General features: G+C 41.4%; 1 protein-coding gene across 6 annotated transcripts in view; it reads left to right on the top strand.

The window, feature by feature from the left end:
• The window catches only part of RAPGEF2 (Rap guanine nucleotide exchange factor 2), a 183443-nt gene that overhangs the window by 32187 nt on the left and 132918 nt on the right, over positions 1-18338 (top strand). The gene's annotated exons all lie outside the window — the stretch shown is intronic.

Genomic DNA, 18338 nt, shown 5'->3' with positions numbered 1-18338 from the left:
AAACCGAGTGCTGCTGTAGCTTACCTAGTATTCAGTTTAAGTAGATCTAGTATACCATTACCTGCCTTTAACTTGTGCTAAAGAAATGATGTTTTCGCATTTGGTCTAACGCAATTTGTTAACTTGAGCCGAAACTAGAAAAGTACCCCTTAGCTATCTTATCCTATATGATGCTTCATAAGCTTTGCAGTGTTTTTTTTTTCTGTCACTTTTTATTTGGGGAAACATGTAAAACATAGTTGGAAAAGAAAAACATTGCTAGATTTGAAGAATGGAGTTTTGAAACTCTGTCCAGAGTGGGTTTTTTTCCAAAAGTAAGGCAATGCATTTTTCAGGAAAAAAAAAAAAAGGTAAGCGACAGAGACTTACTACAATAAGATAACTCCGTAACGTCAAGACTTTGACACATTGCTGTAAAAGTTAATGTGTTTTTGACTACACAGTTGTCTATTTGATAAATTTGTTATAAGCTACTGTATGCTGTGTTTTTAATATCTGGAAGCTATCTGAAGTCTTGAAATCTTTTGATACTTAAATGTTAATTTTTAAAGAAGAGTTGGAAAAAATTAGTCCTTTCTGAAAACTGATGTAAAGACTTAATTCCATGTTGCATCATGTGTGCAGTGTCTCCTTACAAGCTAATAAGTGACTTAGCCTGTTTTCAGATGGGGTTTTATTGTAGTTCCAGATGTCTGTAGACTTGTGTGATTCAACAAAAGATTATTTGGAAATGGTTCTGGCAGTGACTACAAGGGAACTGGATCATCAATATGCTAAGATTGAATTGATGGAGAGTTGATTTAATTTTGAACCTAGGCTTGTTTCTCAATTTGAATATTTGTCAGAGGGTTGAATGTGTGGCAGCACAATTTGCTGTAAACAATCTAGAGTGGTTTTCCTTAATATAAACATGCAAGGTAGTTAGCTAAAGAATAATGCACTTGATGAATAGAGTTTCACTTTGTTATTCCTGATGGAAATAGCATTCTTCTGCGGGGCACAAAGGAGGAGTCACTAATTGGTGCTGGAAGCCTGTGGCAGCACGCAGTGTAGAAATAGGGTTTTCCTGCTAGCAAGCACAAAAGAGCAAGTTTCCTTCCACATAATGCATGAAAACTTCTGAGATTAAAAAGCAAGACAGAGTTGTTCTTAACTGTTGTTCCTTCACTTATAGCAACTCCACTAATTTTAAAGCATGTTCTACTTTCTGTTGTGTTGTGCTTTTACTCTGTTAGCTATGCTTATGGTTTTAATTCTGACTGTAACTTGTTTCCTTAAGTGCTTCTTCTGTCTACCCCTATGTTTTTTTTTTTTTGTGGGCATGCGTACCTTTCATGTCTATGTAGACAACTGAAACTTAACTCCAGATTTGCTACAGTGGTGTGAAGCTCAGCGCAGACAAACTGCCAAAGGTTGTATACAGCTTGTCAGGAAGATATATATATAGTTATTTTTAAGCTGTGTAGGGCAGGTGCAGACTTGATCAACTCGGATATTCCTGAATTAAGAGCCTGCTGGGTTATATTTACCTGCCTGGCAGACTACATCTTGCAAATGTGTGTTGGGAGATGGAAATGTGTTATTCTGCAGGGTGTGTTTTCTCAGTGGGTACCTGTGTGGGACCCCGGGGTGCACCCCGGTGGTAGCAGCATGGCCGTGCTGGAGGCTGCCAAGAGCCCCTGAGAGGGGCAAGCTGGAGGGCAGCTTGGCACGGAGGCTGCCCCCAGTGACCGCAGAGCAGCCTGCCATGTGGCGAGTGCAGTACTGTTGTCGTAATGTGCTTTCTCAATGAGAAACGTAAATTATGCTCTTCTGAACTAAGGATGCTGATGAAATATCTAGGTATTCCTAAAGGAATTTAGCCAGTAATAGTACTAATTAGGGCCAGTGTTTAGAGTAACTTACTGTAATTGGTGCCATCAGGAAACTGAAAAATAGTACATCAGAGAGGAAATCTCTGACGTGGGTCAGCGAAGTTTACAAATCTGTCATGAGGGGAGGGAGCGGCTTTCTCCTTTTTCCCCCCTCATTGTGGCTCCCCTGCTACTTAGGCCGTGGGGATCCATCCATAAAATGGTGCTATAGGCACTTGGATTTCCGTGTCTCTACTGGTCAGTTGGGGGTTAGCTCAATGTACTTGGTACCTGCTGGTTGTTTTGGAGGGTGGTATGCAATAATTGCTTCCTGAACTCATTCTCCTAATGCAAGATAGCTCTTTTCTTGGTTGGCCAGCAATACAGGCTTTTATACTAGCTTCTTCTATGTCCTTAAAAATTTAGGGTGTGATTACAGTACAGGTAAGTATGTACTGACAGATCTCCCAAGTACAAAAACCTTAATGAAAACTCAGACTTTACTCTTTCCTACAGGTGCTGGATATACAGAGTAAATGACAGCTCCATATTTCAAGACATGTTAAAATCCAAAACCATATCCACCATTCAGTAGTTTGTAATTATTGTTGAAGTTTCTTTTACCTAAAGAAGCTAGAGTGATGAGAGGTCACTTACATAAACTATTGCATTTCTCTTCTGTTTGCCTTTTTGGGTCCTTTTATTTATGTATTCTTAGGATGGAGGACCTCTCAATTCAAAGAAAGGAGGAAAAAAAATACACCTTGACCCTTGCTTATAATCTTCTCATGTAACTGATTGACTGCTGAAACAATAGCGGTCACATCTGATACAACAACATCTTATTTATAGGTGGAAACAGCTGCATCCTCTGTCTTTGCATGCAAGAAACCCTATTGTTTTCAAGTCACCAGGTTAATGAGACTGTGGGAAAACAAAGGCATACTATAATGGTATTATTAAAGATAATTATTTAACACAAAAAGGAAGGGAGGATGTGGCTGGTATGATGTGCTCCTAAAACTGAGTTAGGTGTGGTGTAGGTGTAGAAGTTATCAGCACTGACAACTGAAGGTATAACGCGCCCTTGGGTTCCCAGGGGTTCTTGTGTCACTCTTTAGTTCGACTGTACTGAAAGCATCTACTTCCACAGCTCTGCAGCTTCTCGTGGCTGACAGCCAAACTCTAAATAACAAGTTCAGTATGCAGGGAAAAGTCCTCGCTCCTTATACTCTCCCACCCCAAGTGCCTTCTGCTCTCGGGCTCCCCTCAGGTGGGTTGTGTGCCTGGGGTGCCCCGAAGCACAACGTGGTTTAGCAGCAGGTAATGTCGGGCTGTCCTGACGGGCTGTCGGGGCAGGGGATGGCTGAGGATGCAGCAGGGAGTGCTTAGCACTGTTTGGTGTGACGGTTTGCTGGAGCTGGGAAGTATTCCTCTGGGGATGGTGGCCAGCTGGCCAGCAAACTGGAGCACCGAGTTTGGGAGCTATAGTAGTTTGCTAATCCCTCTGTTGTCATCCTCATTTTTTCCCCTCTGTTGGATGCCCTAGATGGAAGAAAGGATTTCTTCTTGTGCGTGCCCTCCCAGGCTTAAGAGCGTCTTGAGCTTCTTTATGGGTCCATGGAAGTCTGCGGATGAGCAGCCAGGACATGTTTCCCTTTCCTGGTTCGGTCACATACTCAGTGGTGGCAGCGTGTAAACCAGAGCATGGGGAGAAGGAAAGAGCCCAGTCCAGCACGCACTGTTTGTGCATCACGTGCACTTAGCTGGAAGGTGTTTCTAGTGTTTCTAGTCTACTTCATGCTGTATGAATGTAAAAATAAAAATAGTGCTAAGTGGAAAAGATTAGATGATGGGAGCAGCATTTTTACATTTCAAGCTCAAGTGATAACAGTTCGAGGCTGGTTGAAAATTCCTCTTGTGAAATACAATTCTTTTCAAGAACATACCTTTAAAGTTTGTTCAAGTAGAAGTCTCTGACTAAATGATCAAGAATGTATTAAGATCAATCTGAGTTTCTGTACAACGTGCACAAACGCCTCTGGCATCTTCTGCACCATACCTATAATTTATTGCGAATGCATCTTCTGAAAGGTATCTGGTTCTGCTGTAAAGCGATTGGATTTGCTGGATTCTTTAGGTAAGCTGGCTGAACGTTTAACAGTCTACAAGAAAAACAACTGACTCCAATAGCCCCCTAAATTCCTAGCTTGAATTGTCTTGTTCCAGGTTCTGGGTTATTGAATTTCACTCTACCGCCTTCTGTTAAACTATGATTTGGAAATCTGTCACATGGCACTTGCTTGTAGATGATTATCAAGTCTCAGTACCTTGGAGCCTTCCTTTGGTTCAGCTAGCTTGAGCTGATGAGCTTTTTTTTTTTTCTTTTAAGCTCAGTAAAAAGCTTGTATTCTAGATCTGACGGGTTATTTTTCTTTCCCTTTTAAAGTGGTTACAATAGCTTTAGGGGAAGAATCCCATATCCGAACTGTGAAATACACTGAATAAATTGTGTTTTTACAATTACAGTTGAGGATTTCTTTTTCTAATTTCAATTTGGCTTCAGTTTACTGATTTGAAACATTATGCTGCTCCAAGATACAGAATCTTTTTTTTTTGTGGTGGTGGTATTATTTTGGCATTCTTTCTTGATCTTTAGATGTAATTTTTTTTTTTTAAAAACAACACACAAAAAACTCGTCAACATGTTACTTGGCTTATGTTGTGTTTTATTGTAATTTTGGCTCTTGATTTAACTCATCTAGACTGTTTTTCTAAATGAGACTTCAGCAAGGTAATCTCTGGAACATGTCTTTATTTTTAGAAGAAGCCATTATTAGGGAGATGTTTTGCAGTGTTCAGGTCTCTTGACCCTTCTTATCGCATTGAAAATCTAGCTTCAGTAATCTTTTGGTATTAGACTGCTTTGTTGCACAGATTCTTTGGTAAATAGATTAATCTCTAGGTCTTGTGACTGTATTAATCTTGCTCTGCTGCTTAGGTTTGTTGAGGGATTTCTAATAATTAGGGCATCTTTGTGCTACTTCTCAAAACACTTACTGTGTGTCCTGGGGTTCAAATGGTGAAGTAGGAAACAGCGCAGACAGCCAGATATATTTTAGCAGTAAGAGGTTCTTTGGTTAATTTTGCTTGCAGTGTTGTGTAAAAAGCTTATAAATATTTGAGTAGTTTTTGTAAGATACTGACCTGAAACAGAACCTTCTAAAATCATGCTAACTGTGGGATTCAGTGGTAGTATTGGTATGCTCATGTAGGCGAGGAGAAGTTAAAAGGGGGGGAAAAAAAAAAAAAAAACTTGTTTAAAAGTGCAGGCACTTTGTTGCATCTTCTGATACTTCACTATTTGTGCTTGTAAACTGTGGACTGTACTAGGTTAAATGAAGTACCTTAATAATGCCAAAATGTGTTTAACAGGATTCTTCTTTAATGGCATCTGGGATTTTAGACTACTGCACGGCGTGATTTCTTACAGTAAAAATCTATACTTACCAAATGAGCTTGTTTGATTTGTCCCCTAATGCCTTTGTTAATAAAACACTCTGGATAAAGATTTTGACACCAGAGGCAGGTACTAAGAGGCAGTGGAGTATGTCCTGGGAAGAAATGAAAGCTTTTGAGTTTTGTAGCATCTCTGTTTTGGTATATTTCTTCCAATTACTTAATTTTCACAATTTACTGTTGCTTCACAAACTGTCTTAGGCTGCTCTTCAGTATTAAGCAAATAGTGAATACAAGAATCCTTTGTTTGCTTTGCACAGTGCTACTTGGTTAGTTTTTTTTTCTTTTTGGGTAAGTAGCCTTGCCCGTAAACCTTTTTCCATATGTGATGTATGTTGTTGTTTAGTAATGCATGTGCTCACCAGCAAAACACACTCCCAGAAGTAATCTGGAGACATGTGAGCAATGTCTGTGCTGTGAATGCATTCCAGGCTTCTTGGACTTTCCTCTGCTGGCTTGAGGTCAGAAATAAAACTTATTCTTGGTAATAGTCATATTAAGCACTCAAACAGCAGGCTGTTCCAGTGAATGAAATGCCATTAACCAGAAGGGCAATGGGAGCACTTCTTGGTTTTAATTTGCTTAAGAGAATGAGATTACAGCCAGAAAATTGTCTTGTCAGCCAGCCAGATATTGACTTCTTGGTCTTTCATTGCCAAATGATCAAGCTTCTCCACTCCTCTGCCAGCTCACTGCAAGAGCCAAGAAGGAAAGCCTGGGCTATTCATTGCTTTGTTGGACGGAATGTTACCTATCAAAGATCTAAGCATTACTTCTAATTTATAAGATCTGAGAATTTGTGTAGGCCATTTTTAATTAAAAAACAAACGAGCTGTGTTTTTCTTGTAGTCATCTTTTATTTGAAGATGATATAAAAGTATGTTATAACTTGAAAGTGAGCAGCGTATTTCTATTTTCTAACACGTATCTTGCTTTTAGTAATTAAATTGAAGAGAGTTCAATATTAAATATTAACTTTAATTTAGAAAGCCTGGAAAAGCTGAACTTTGGATTCAGGTCAGTTGTTTTGGTATGAAGTACTTGACAGATTTTGTTTAATTTTTTAAAATGAGGTTATTCTGTGAGCCTAACAATATGTGTAAATATTTGTGTTTTCAAGTGTTTGATGTTCCCAGCTTGTGCCCTCTGTGCTTCCCAACCCTTTTGAAAGCTTGTTGCTTCCAGTTTCTTTGCATTTCTTGATTCTTCTTTCTTTCCTGCTGTAAATCTCTTCCAGGCTGTCAAATTGGGTTAAGACTAGCTAGCAGGCTCATAAGTGATGAAAATTGAGAGAAATATACATCGTGCACAAAAGCCTTCTTTTTTAAATCAGGCGAATAAATTCATTGAAGTAAAAGATGGGATCCTTGATTCAGTTGTTTGATTATGTACTTTCTGAAAAACTAGTCCTTTGGGTCAGCCCTAGATGTTTCTGTCATTTCTCTGAATTATCTGTTGACTTTCATTGATCAGGTCGGCAAATTTCACCAGTTCCTGTAAAGCTGTTAGTGCAGTATTGAGTTTTCTGCCAGAGTATAAAATCAAGCTTAAAAACAGGCTTTCTTTGCTGACAAATCATTATCATTCCACTCAAATTACTTCTGTAAAGTGATTTTTTTAAACACTTTCCTAGATTTAATTTAATGAAAAAATAATTATGGGTAGCTTTTGAAAAGTGTGTGCGCAGTCAAACCTTGTGCAACTCAGTTTATCGCTGGAAGCTGTGCTTTCATCTTGGGCTCTGTCTCTTGATCAGTGGTGACTGTTGACTCCCCTTTCCCTGTCCTGAGAGAATTCTAAATCACTAAAAGCAAAAATGAGGCTGCCTGGCCTTAAATAAACTTCCATTGTTAACAAGAGAGAACCTGCGGACAACAGAAGGTGTTCAGCTTGCCAAAGCCTAAAAAGGAGAAGTACCCAAGGATTTTCTCTACAACACTGTAGCTCCAAAAATTACTTATTCTATTCCACTGCTTAAACTATAAAAATAGTATAACTAATTCCCAAAGCACTTACTATTTTCAAAGTAAATCCAGAAAGCTTTATACATAGCATAGTACAAAACTGACGTGTAGATTCTTTTCTTGCAGTAGCCTGGATAAAGTGTTGTCTTGTTACCTGCGGGCACTGAAACATTTCTAGGGTTTCCTGGAGCATGGTAGAGAAGCAATTCTATCCTTGTGATTTATTTATTTATTTATTTTTTAATTTTATAACTGAGTGAGGAAAGGTTCTGAAAAATCCAGTTGGTTTTCATCCTTGCACTGCTTATAAGCCTCTGCAGGAGAACCTAAAGGAGAGGCTGGTGTCAGTCCTACCCGACTGAAGGCTGGCGTGCATACAGTCTCCCTGCACCATCACCATTGTGACCATTCCCACAAACACTGAAGGAGCCCCCTGCTTTCCCCCACCCCATGTTATAGTTGAGCTTACGTTGTTGACCCTAAACTCCCTGGAGTTATCAGCTGGTTCAAAGAAGGACAAATGTCCTTGCGTATACTTCAGTGGCCAGCTGTGCTCTGTACTTGTACTGTGTGTGACTGCAACCTTAACCTAGTAAATAGCTAACCTCTAATAGGCAACATCTTACTTCTTACTCAGCTTGTATGTTCTGTAAGTTCACAGTGCAAGTTAATAATTTCAGAGAGTATGCGTTCTTGCATTCAGTCTCGAGTTCAAACTTTTTTCACATGACATTGAAAACAACATCAAGATATGCTTGGACGGGAACTGCTCTGCAATTTCAGTTTCTTCAGGTGGACATCCATGATTTCTTGATATACTAAAATGAAAATGTAGCATTTCATTGCTTAACTCCCTTCTCCGCCCCCCAAACCAACAACACAACCCCAAGGCATTTGGTGTTCTTGACTTCTGACTTCATTCAGAAGTCTTCCAAAAAAAGCAAGAAGCACACAGTCAGTCAGTGGTGCAAAAAAAAAAGAAAATGCAGAACCATCCTCTCTGGGTCAGACAACTGTACAGAGTCAGCTAAATCACAGCTGTAACACTGGGGAATGTCCTCTGGCAAAACTGAAGGAAACTTGAGGAGCAACTGTCTCTGTCTGTCCTTCAGGCTGTCCTTTATCTGTACAGTACCACCTGAGCAGAGCTGGCAGATGGGCATATGTTGTGCTGCGTCAGTACATAGTCTGAGGTTGTGAAGTGGTCTCTGACAGGCTGCAGAAAGGCATTCCCAATTCTCAACTTTGGAATTTCAATTTGCTGGTGTTGGTGGGGTAAGGACACCAGTGGGTGCAGGTTCCCTTGAAACTGCATGCTTTTTCAAGGCAAGTAGCAGATTTGGGGACACTGCAAATCTGAAGTGGAAGTAGTGAGTTAGAGTTTGTTGGCTAAGGGCAGGTAGCAAAGTGAGTGGTGGCAGTCAAAGTGCTGCAGTGCGTCTGAGCCCTGCAGCCGTTCAGCAGGGGCGTCAGCATCAGGCCAGGCCTGCAGAGGTGGAGCCGAGGTGTGATGTGCACTGTGGGCAGCTGAAATCCGCTGCTTGTGAGGGTGATCGGCAGCCAAGTTTTGCTTTGTCTCTCAAATGTTCTGTTGTAGAAGAATAACTATCAAGAACAAGCAGTGCAGTCATGGTGTTCTGCACTTCAAGTAGGGAGGGGAAAGAACCTGTGGGGTCCCCTATGTCTGAGGACAGCCATAAACAAAGTTTTCAAGAAACTTTTCAAAGTTTTTCAAAGAAGTTTTCAAAGTTTTCAAGAAGTTTTCATTGTTGATTGTTTTCACAGAAACATCCAGCTGATGTGCTTGTCCTGGAATTCCCAGCTGCCTTCTGCACCTCCACAAGTGCCAAAAAGCTTTAGTTAGCAGTACAGCTGAAACCTACGTAGAACTTTTACCAGATTTTGCAGGATTTGGCTGGCCATAAAGTGTGTGGGGCCTTGGAGCTGCTGCTGCATTCATTCAGTCTTCTCCTAGCATCTGAGACTGCCAAGAGAGGTGACAATTTCTTTCCTCCTCTGGTAGTTACTTAAGCTGTGTGTTTGCCCTGTAGCAGCTGCTTCAAGGCCACTAATTCATTTTTATGCTGGCCATCAACTGTGTTTCCACCTGCTCTGGCTAATGCTAGCATTACTGAAGCTGTAAAAGAGAGCATGGTAGAAATTTTACCGAACTAATTTATTTGAATTAGGGATTAAGAAACAGAAAATAAACACGCTTGCCAATCTACAGCAATTGCCAAGTTCATGAAGGAGCAAAAAAAAACACTTCAGATCGTTATTAAAAAGCGGGGCTGGAGGAATGGCGTAAAAATGTTGGTGAGGGAGGGAAGGCAGAGGGTAGAAACTTTGTCTGACAGAAGTGCTCGCATGTAATACTTGGGCCCTGTACATAGAAGCAGTGGCTGAAAGTACTGCAGTTGTACTACCTGTTGTGAATGAAAAGTTGACAGTCTGGCTGCTGTTTCTTGAACCAGTTTGCCTGAGGCTATTAATCATTTGCAGATTAAATAGATCAAATCAGACAGACAAGCCACCCTTTGGATATGCTGGTCATTAGACATAATGATAATCTGTGTTCAGCGTCACAGAGGAGGTTGTTTTAAAAGGGAGAAAGTCTCAACCCTGCAAGGTTCCCCTGTTGGTTGCTATCTGGATTACCCATGCAGTGGTGATCTTTCAGAGAGGTCAGGTCCTGCAAGATGCCTGAGTGAGACTGTGTGGAGGCACAAGGAGTGCTCTGAGGAAAGCTTGTGATGATGTAGGGACTGGATGAGTTACTCCTGAGCCAAGTTTCTAGACCTGGGGGCTGTGAGCAGGAATACAGAGACACCCTGGGTTTCTACAGGGCGAGTTTCCATCCAGCTCAGTTGGAGTTGGTCAACTCCTGAGTTGATTCCCTATGGATCCACCTTCTGTACCTCGCTATCCAAGGTCTCTGTGGCTTATTTCACCAGCAGAGAAGTGCTGTCTAAACGTGTGGAAGCTGTTCTGGGTATTGTCAGGTTCCTCACCTGATGAGCCCTGTGCAGTGGGGTTGGAGGTTGAGGAGCAGAAGTAGCAATTAGCTCTGCTGGTGCCGGTGGAGGCCACAGCTAATGACAGGCCTGCCTGCATCTCAGCTCCTCATGCCGATACCACAGGACCATGTCTCGCCCTCCCAGTGCTAGGTAGCCCAGGAGACCGTGTAACTCGGCCACTGTGCCCAGCCTTTGTGGGAAAAGCTGCTTTTAATCACGGTCACCAGCGAAACCCCTTCCTGCGTGCTGAAAGCTCGGGAGTGCTGGTGAGTGCCATGCAGCCACGGGTCCCACCGGCTGCTCCTGGAGCGAGCCTCCTCGGCTACTGCCCGATTCCTCCCCATTTCTTGTGGGCTGCCCTTGTCCTGAGCTGTGGTATCATCGGGAAAAGTTCAGTGCTGTTTGGGATCGTGTTTGTTACTCCTGTGTTCATGTGTCAGACTCAGGAAAATGAGTGGAAAGATCTTAGTCTCTTCCTCATTTTTAGAACATTCTGGGCCTGTGCAAGCAGGTGATTAATATTAGTCACATTTCTTAGTACACTCTTAGGAATGTGTGTACATACTGATGTGGTGCTTGAACCTGTTGGGTTTCTTGTGGCATTGCAAGGGCTGATGCGGGGCACTGGTGGGAGAGAGCTGGCCTACTGTCCATCAGGACACTTTGGGGATGGGAGTGATGTTTCACTGGGGTGCTGAGCTCTGCTCGGAGTTGCTTTCAGTGTTGAAAAAGTGAGTTGTTATCAGTAATCTGCTAACTCAGGAGATCAGAAGTCTCAAATAAGGAATGTGCATACTTCAACATGCAATTTTGTAGTTCAAATGCATGAACTTAAGCTACTGTAAAGGTATGTACTCAGTGTTTAAGAACAAATGTTATTTGCTCATCATTTGATAAGCAGTATCTTAAGATTTTGTAAATCGACGGCTGTCATATGCCCAGTCTAAATCAGTCTGCAAAACAACTGGTAAGCTTTTTTGTATTAAGACTGGTTAAAAATTCATAAACAGTGACACTTGATGTTGTTGAGAAATACTCGGTTACGAAACCAAGAGTATGCATTTTATTATACACGAGGAGTTCAGTGTTCTCTTCAACTCTTTGCTTCGTTAACTTACGCTAAGAATATAACATCTGGTTCCACTCTGAGAAGACTATGGAGTTTCAAAACCTGCTTCCCTTTAGTATGGGGTGGATTAAGATCCTGGGAGATTGCCTGCTGCTGTCCTGCCTGGGGTTTTCAGAGGGTGGTGTGCTGGGTTCCTCCTTTCCACAAAAGTTGCTGCTGGTCCTTCGGCAGCTTCACCGCTTGTAGATGTCTGTGTTTGTTGGAGCTGGAGAACTGCAGGTTAGAGGAGAAGCTAGTATAGCAAATGGAGGGATGTACTTGGGGAACTTAAATTAAAAAAATCCATTGTGACATGACAGCCAGGCATCGTTAGCAGTTATTAGAAATTAAACTCGAGTTCAGTAGACAGCTCATAGACCAGATGTAAATGGTCGCTGCTGTTGGACTGCGTTGGGTTCTTAACTGAGAATCCCCTGTCACAGAGAAACACCCAGTGGTATTGCTAAGTGAGAGTTAGAGCTGTTGGGCTTTAACTGTTGGTGAAGTTAGTGAACAAAAAATCCAGAGCCAGCCAAGTCAGGTAATGGGTAAGTAATAGATCAGCTTTATTCACAGCTTCTAGTCTTTTCAGGATCTTGTGAGTGTGAAAATAATGTCTGTGTGGCTCTGTAACCCATGGTACCAATGCAGTGGTTTAAGGCACGGGATTTGAGGTTCAAAAAAGTATAGGTGCTGGGTCTGGGTTTTGAGCTGTCTGCTGCAAGAATTGGATTTGGATCTGTTGGGGTGATGAGATGAAAGGGATTTCAGAATGCTGTGAAAGAGCAGTCTAGAGCTGCTAATGAGGAATGCTAAAGAGAAAGGGGTTTCCAAATTCCCTCAGAATTTGACTGTACAGCTAAACAAGCTCGGATGGCTTGTTCCCTCTACAAGGCAATTTTGCTGGTCTGGCAGAGCGTTCCAGCAAAGTTACACCGCGTGACTTCGCTCTTATGTTCTTTAAGCTTCTGTGCTATTCCTGATGGTTTTCCCTTGTGGATGCAGCTCCGGGTTAGACTGAACCAAGCGAGCTAAGTCCTTCCCCTTCAGGGCAGTGATCCGTTTTATCGGCTGAAGCTGCTTGGTGTCGTTTCATCTTAATGGACAGAGGCAGAGCAGATGGGCTCATCCGGCTGGCCGGCTGCTGGGCAAGGGGGGTCCTGTCTGCTCTTCGTGCCGCGGGCAGCCTCCTGTGGTCTGGATGCGCCTGTGTGCGTGACCTCTGCTCACCTGACTTGGACCATGAAAGGGTCGGCACACCTGACCTTTTAAGATGTGGGGTTGGCTCACTGAAGACTCAGACACTTGCCAGAATAAAGACCAGGTTTTGGCAGTGGAAGGCTTTTTTTTTTTGTGTCTTTTATGATATTCAGAGCTGCATTTAGGTGCAGAGTGCTGACCTACAAGCAGCCATGCTTCACCACCGTAACCCTACAGGTGCCTCAAATCTGTTTTTTTTTTTTTAAATTTGACTTGAAAATGTCTTAGGCATTTGGCGTTCTGCTTCTAAGTGTTGAATAAACCTGCCCATGCTGGATCAGAGCATGTTCTCCAGTAAGCCCATCTGAGATATGGAAGCTGATACATCCCCAAGTTATATTAAAAATAAAATAAATCTTTTCAGAATCCTACCATTCCTTATATGAAGGGGGTAGGGGAAACTAGCCCCAAGCCCAAAAGATAAAAATATGGAGTTATTAAATGCCGCCTGTGTTTCAGGATATATCTGAGCTGGCAAATACATTTAGGCTTGGAGATTGCTCTGTGGAAAGTACTTCAGCATTTTGCTAATGTTCACTTCATTTGCACAGAGGGGTAATCCCAGCTCTGGGAGGATGTGACCACTAGCAGCTTTTGAGGGGAATTTTTGGGTGTGAATTGATTTGGCATGCAAATACATACTTTAGTATGATCATTTGCCTGACAGTTTGGGAATTACTTTCATGTGATCTATTGTTGATGTTTCAAAAAATATTAGTAGATTGGAAGAAATGCTCTGCAATATGCTGCTGTAAGTTCAGCTGCTACTAAAAAAAACCCCACACAACCCTGATTTTTTGCGATCTCCTTTTAAAACAGGAAATCAAATGAGAAAGCCTTTGTTTAAAGTATAAGCTGAACTAAAAGGAGTTGTATGTTGGAAAAAATGTCAGCCTAAATGAATTTTAAAGCTTTGTTTAAACATGATATCAAAGTTGTATATTGGGGTATAAACATTCTTGAAATTAGCTGCGGTATAATCCTTTCCCTTTCCTCATGCTTTTATTTTATCAGCATTTTTTTTTGATTTCTAAATGTAAAGAAACTGAGAAATATGATTTTTCTCAAGTAAAACTGAAACTGTCCAAGCCATAAAGGAGCTGTGCAGTTTTACTTCTGCGAGTACCGACAGTTGCCTCGGCTGTTGGAAAGGAGAACTTTATTTTTGGTTTGTTGTGTGTTTTTGCTTTGGTTGGTTGTAAGCCAGCAATATAAAATGCTTGTAGGCCAGCGATGTAAACTAACTCACTATTTTCTGTTGATTATAGTACTGCCGAGATATTTCTGTTGTAAGTTCTGGCAGCGTGCTGCTTCCAATGCGCGTTGGTTTCTTTTGTTTCTGCATGTGAGTTGTCATGGTAATCAGCCAGCGAGCTCACCAGCTCAGCCCCTGAGGATGCTGATGTCAGTCTGCAACAAATAACCTTGGGAGAGGCTTTTGGGGTTACCAGGGTCTCCCTGGGGGACCTCTAGAAAGCCTGATTTTACAAAGCAGGGATGCTGTTACGCTCTGGGTGATGTTGGAGTCGGTGCGCTGCTGACTGGGTTGGCAATTAATTGTTTTTGGGAACTGATTTTCTCAAGGAGTGTGTGAGGTTTGTGTCTCTGGGCTGGTTTTGTTTTTGTTTTTTGCTTGGCAAGGGAAAAATACAAAAAGTCGAGGGTGGAGTTTGCTGGCTTTCAGCACTCGGGACAGTGCTGGAAAAAAAAGGCTGTGATTCACAGCCAGAATTCTGAGCGGCTACAGCACAATTAAGCTATGCAAAAGTTTTGGTTTAAAAAACAAGGGTAAAATGCTAGTATTCTAGAGAAATTAGGCAGAACAAGCAGTTGAGACAATTGTGGCTTTAGATGCAGACAGATGATAGCAAGTGATTGTGCTGAGATGGCTTACCAGGTTATCCGTTCATCAACTGAAAAATGTTGCCTTCTTAGCCTCTTAATAAATTTACAAAGGTTGTTTGCAGTGATAGGTATAAAATGTTCACGCAAATGGTTATCACAGATCAGCTGGCAAATGACTGCTCTGTAAGGTCACTGTAGTTTATTTGCTTGTGGCTTGGAATGGTTGTCCCTTCCAACAAATGGGATGCACCGTGAGTACCAGTATACAAGAAAATATAAGTTGTGATGTTTATCTTTCACAACAGTTGTACAGATGCATTTGAAGAAGGAAGACTGTATAGCTGTGATGCTGAAGTACTGTGACCTAAGCTTTACAGAAATTCAGTTTCTCAGAAAATGAGTTGTTCTTGCCCACTGCAAGAAAAATTGTGTCAGGATCTCATAAAGACCAAGTCTGGAGCGATGTGTTTTCTTTGTGGTGATTCGTTTGTCTGGTTTGGTTATACCTAGGTTGTCTGGACTCTAGTGCTTGTGGGTAAACTGGTATCATAGGCATCATCTCTGGCTGCTTTGAAACCTGTAGAAGTACCCTTAAAAAAAATAAAATAAATCGATATATCTTAATCTTTCCCTGACAGCTCCTGGGGAATCCTTTAAGCACAGCTAACTGTTTTAAGCTAACCCCCTTTTAAGAGGGAAATCCTACTTGATATGCTTTGGTCTCCTTTTCCTGGCTACCACCCTAGTTACTCTTAGTGATGTCGTTCTTCAGGCTGAGATCCTTCAGAAGTTCCTGTCACAACCAGGAACCACCTAGGAGCTACTTTCTGGTGGTTTACTCTAGTATTCTTGTACATTCAGTTTACTTTCCCTGTTTTTTTAAATAAAATCTGTTGTCCCAAAGTTGCTGGCCTTTATAGTCCTATCTATTTAGATACATTTATAGAAAACACATTTCTGCTACAAGTCATTGTTTAAAAACAAGTTCCACTGTATGTAGTAGCTGATATTTGTTACAAGATTGAATTTCCTCTAGTAGGTTATTGAATCTTATTGCATATAACTAATGGAAAACATGGGACAAATAACACTGTCTCAAAACAGTTTGAGGCCCTCCTTATCATTATTAAAAAAGCAACAACAAACAAACAAAAAAACCTACCCATCGCTAGGAACTGGTGTAACTACAACAAAAAATGTGAATGTTTTTGTGATGAATGTGAAAACGGATAGAACAGCTTCCCACTGTTGGCTATAAATATTGAAAAGGCGCAGAAAGGCAATTATATATATTTGAAATGGTGAATAACTTTAAGTGCCTTTCATAATTATGGACTGTGCAGCGAGTAGGAGAGAGCTTTTGTGGTGAAACCATTTTGTTTGCATTTGGACATGCGACCAAAGACTGAATTTTTGACTACAGAACTTAGCTTTTGTGTTAAGCATTTAATTGTCTGACTTCTATGAGTCTGGAAAGCAGGACAGAAATGCACAGCACTACCCTGTAATTTCCTATGCTCATTAGTTTGTGCACTGACTTCTATGAGATGGCAGGCTTTAATTTCCCGTCTACCCTTTCCATGTTTAACCCCATCGTATAGGATGGTTATAATCATGACTGTCTTAATTTCTTTACTTTATTCGGCTAAAAGCTTCATGACCAGCAGGATATGTTGAATCGATTGTATTAATTTTGAGCTGGTGTTAAAAGTCTGTTCCTGTGGGGTGGGTCATTGAACCTTCTAGTTCAGTCATATATTTGAGACGGTTCTGCTGGCAAGATTGAAAACCAGGAACTGTTTATATCATATGTGAATCTGTGAGGCATTACATGGAAGTAGAGGTTTTTAACCCAGTTTCCATTAGAAAAAAAATGTATAGTGCAAAAATAAAGATAAATGAGATTTTATTTCCAGGGGAGCTTGTTTAAATAAAATATATTTGAAAGACAGGAGGGCTGACTGAAGTGTCCCATTTGAAACATCTTGTTTCTCCACATCTATTTTAACACGATCCTATTGTGTTTCTCCAGCCTCTGAATTTTAGAGGCAGTAATGCAGCTAAAGATTTTTGAGAAGCACGTTTTTGTTCTGTACTGGAAGAATTCCCAGTTAAGACAGACCAGGAAAATGAGAATTTTCCTTTTTCTTTAGGAGGTTTTGGAGTTGTTCCTGATGAGCTTCACGTGTGGGTGCTTCAATTCCAGATTGAATTTGCCTGTTCCTTCTGTTTCCAATTGGGTTTGAAAATTCTTTTCCTAACCCAGAACAAATGTGCCTGCCTTTAGTGGAACTAATAATAACAATTTTTTTGTGTGTCAACAAGTCTAAATAAGATCAATACAGTTTCTAGAGTTCTTTCCCACTGCCTGGATGAAGTAGAGGAAGTGAAGGTTTGTGCTGGGTTGCTGCCCTTCTGGTAGAGGCTGATTCCCAAGCTTAGTCATGCCTGATTACTGTGGAGTAATGTTTTGTCATAGGTTTCCTGAAATACAGTACGTGCTAGTTGAGACAAATTCCTGCAGGTTGAGGATGGTAAATTTTTTCAGAGCTCTGGCCACAAGTTTTAAAGTAACTAATTTAGCATTTGGTGGCTCTAACAGACCTTTAAATTAAAAAGTTGCCTTTCAATCTCAGTCGCCCATTTTGAGTATGGATAAGGAGGTATGTTTTTAGAAACTCCTCCATGCAAATTGTCTCCTCATTGTCTTTGGGAGCTGCAGGTTTGAGGAAAGCTGAGCTAGTGCCTGGAGCAGGCAGTTCAGGAAGAGGCAGAATAAATAGGCAGATGGGTGACAAACTAGGGACAGCAAAGCTGCTTTGCTAACCAGCGGGTGTCTTCCTACCCTCTGTATGTGGCTTTGCACTCCAACTGTCTCCAGTGCCACTTGTTCTTGCTTCCCACCCCTCCACTTTCTACGTTTTTCCTGTGTCAGGCAGAAGAAAAGGGAGAAATTACGATGGCGCTGTGGGATGATGGTGCTTGCTGGAGCAGCTCTGCTGAGCTGACTCCCTGTGCGTCTGTATCAGGAATTTTGAATTTCCTGATGAGCAGCTTGGCTGGGAGGTGGTGGTGCTGCTCCTTCAGAAGGGGAGAACTGTGTTAGGCTGGTTGGTGTTCTTGTCATCCTAGATGACACTTGGAAACTGAGTATATTAAGAATTAGAAATTTTATTCTATGTTCAGACACAAATTATTAGTTGATTGGTTACTTTTTTCCCCCCACAGTTCAAAACAGTATCTATGTAGCTGCCAGTTCAGTCACTTAATTCTGTATTGAATTGGTAAATTGCTTTCTATTACTTTGGCTCTATTTTTTAATGCCACAGATCTCTGTGTAGCATGCTGTGTAGCAGTAGGAATAACGTGCAGAAAAATGCTGCTGTGGCTTGCAGTGAAGTTGAAAAGAATAATTTATCTCAAATTTCAGTGTATTAGTTTGTATTCTGGCTGGCTTCCCATGTGTCAGCACCCCAGCCCTGAATATGAAGGTCCTGATGTGAGGGAAACAATGTCAAAACTCTGTCCTACATGACAAATCCTTCATTTTAATCTCCTCAGCAAATTACTGGTGGCATGGCTCACTGATAAGTCCATGCATACCTGGGCATGCTCCTGCACAGCAACTGTGAGAAAGTTTATTTTTTCTGCTGCCGGGAAGCTGAAGGTAGAGTACTTCATCTTCATTTGTGTACAGCAGGGATTTCGGTATCAGCAGGACTGGATTTTTGTGTCATGCTGTAAGTCTGTTCAGTCTGTACCTGGCTTTGCT

Source organism: Anser brachyrhynchus (assembly GCF_964034855.1).
Source record: "Anser brachyrhynchus genome assembly, chromosome: 4".
Lineage (NCBI taxonomy): Eukaryota > Metazoa > Chordata > Aves > Anseriformes > Anatidae > Anser > Anser brachyrhynchus.
The sequence above is the reverse complement of the archived record's forward strand: the minus strand, read 5'-3'. Positions and strand labels throughout refer to the sequence as shown.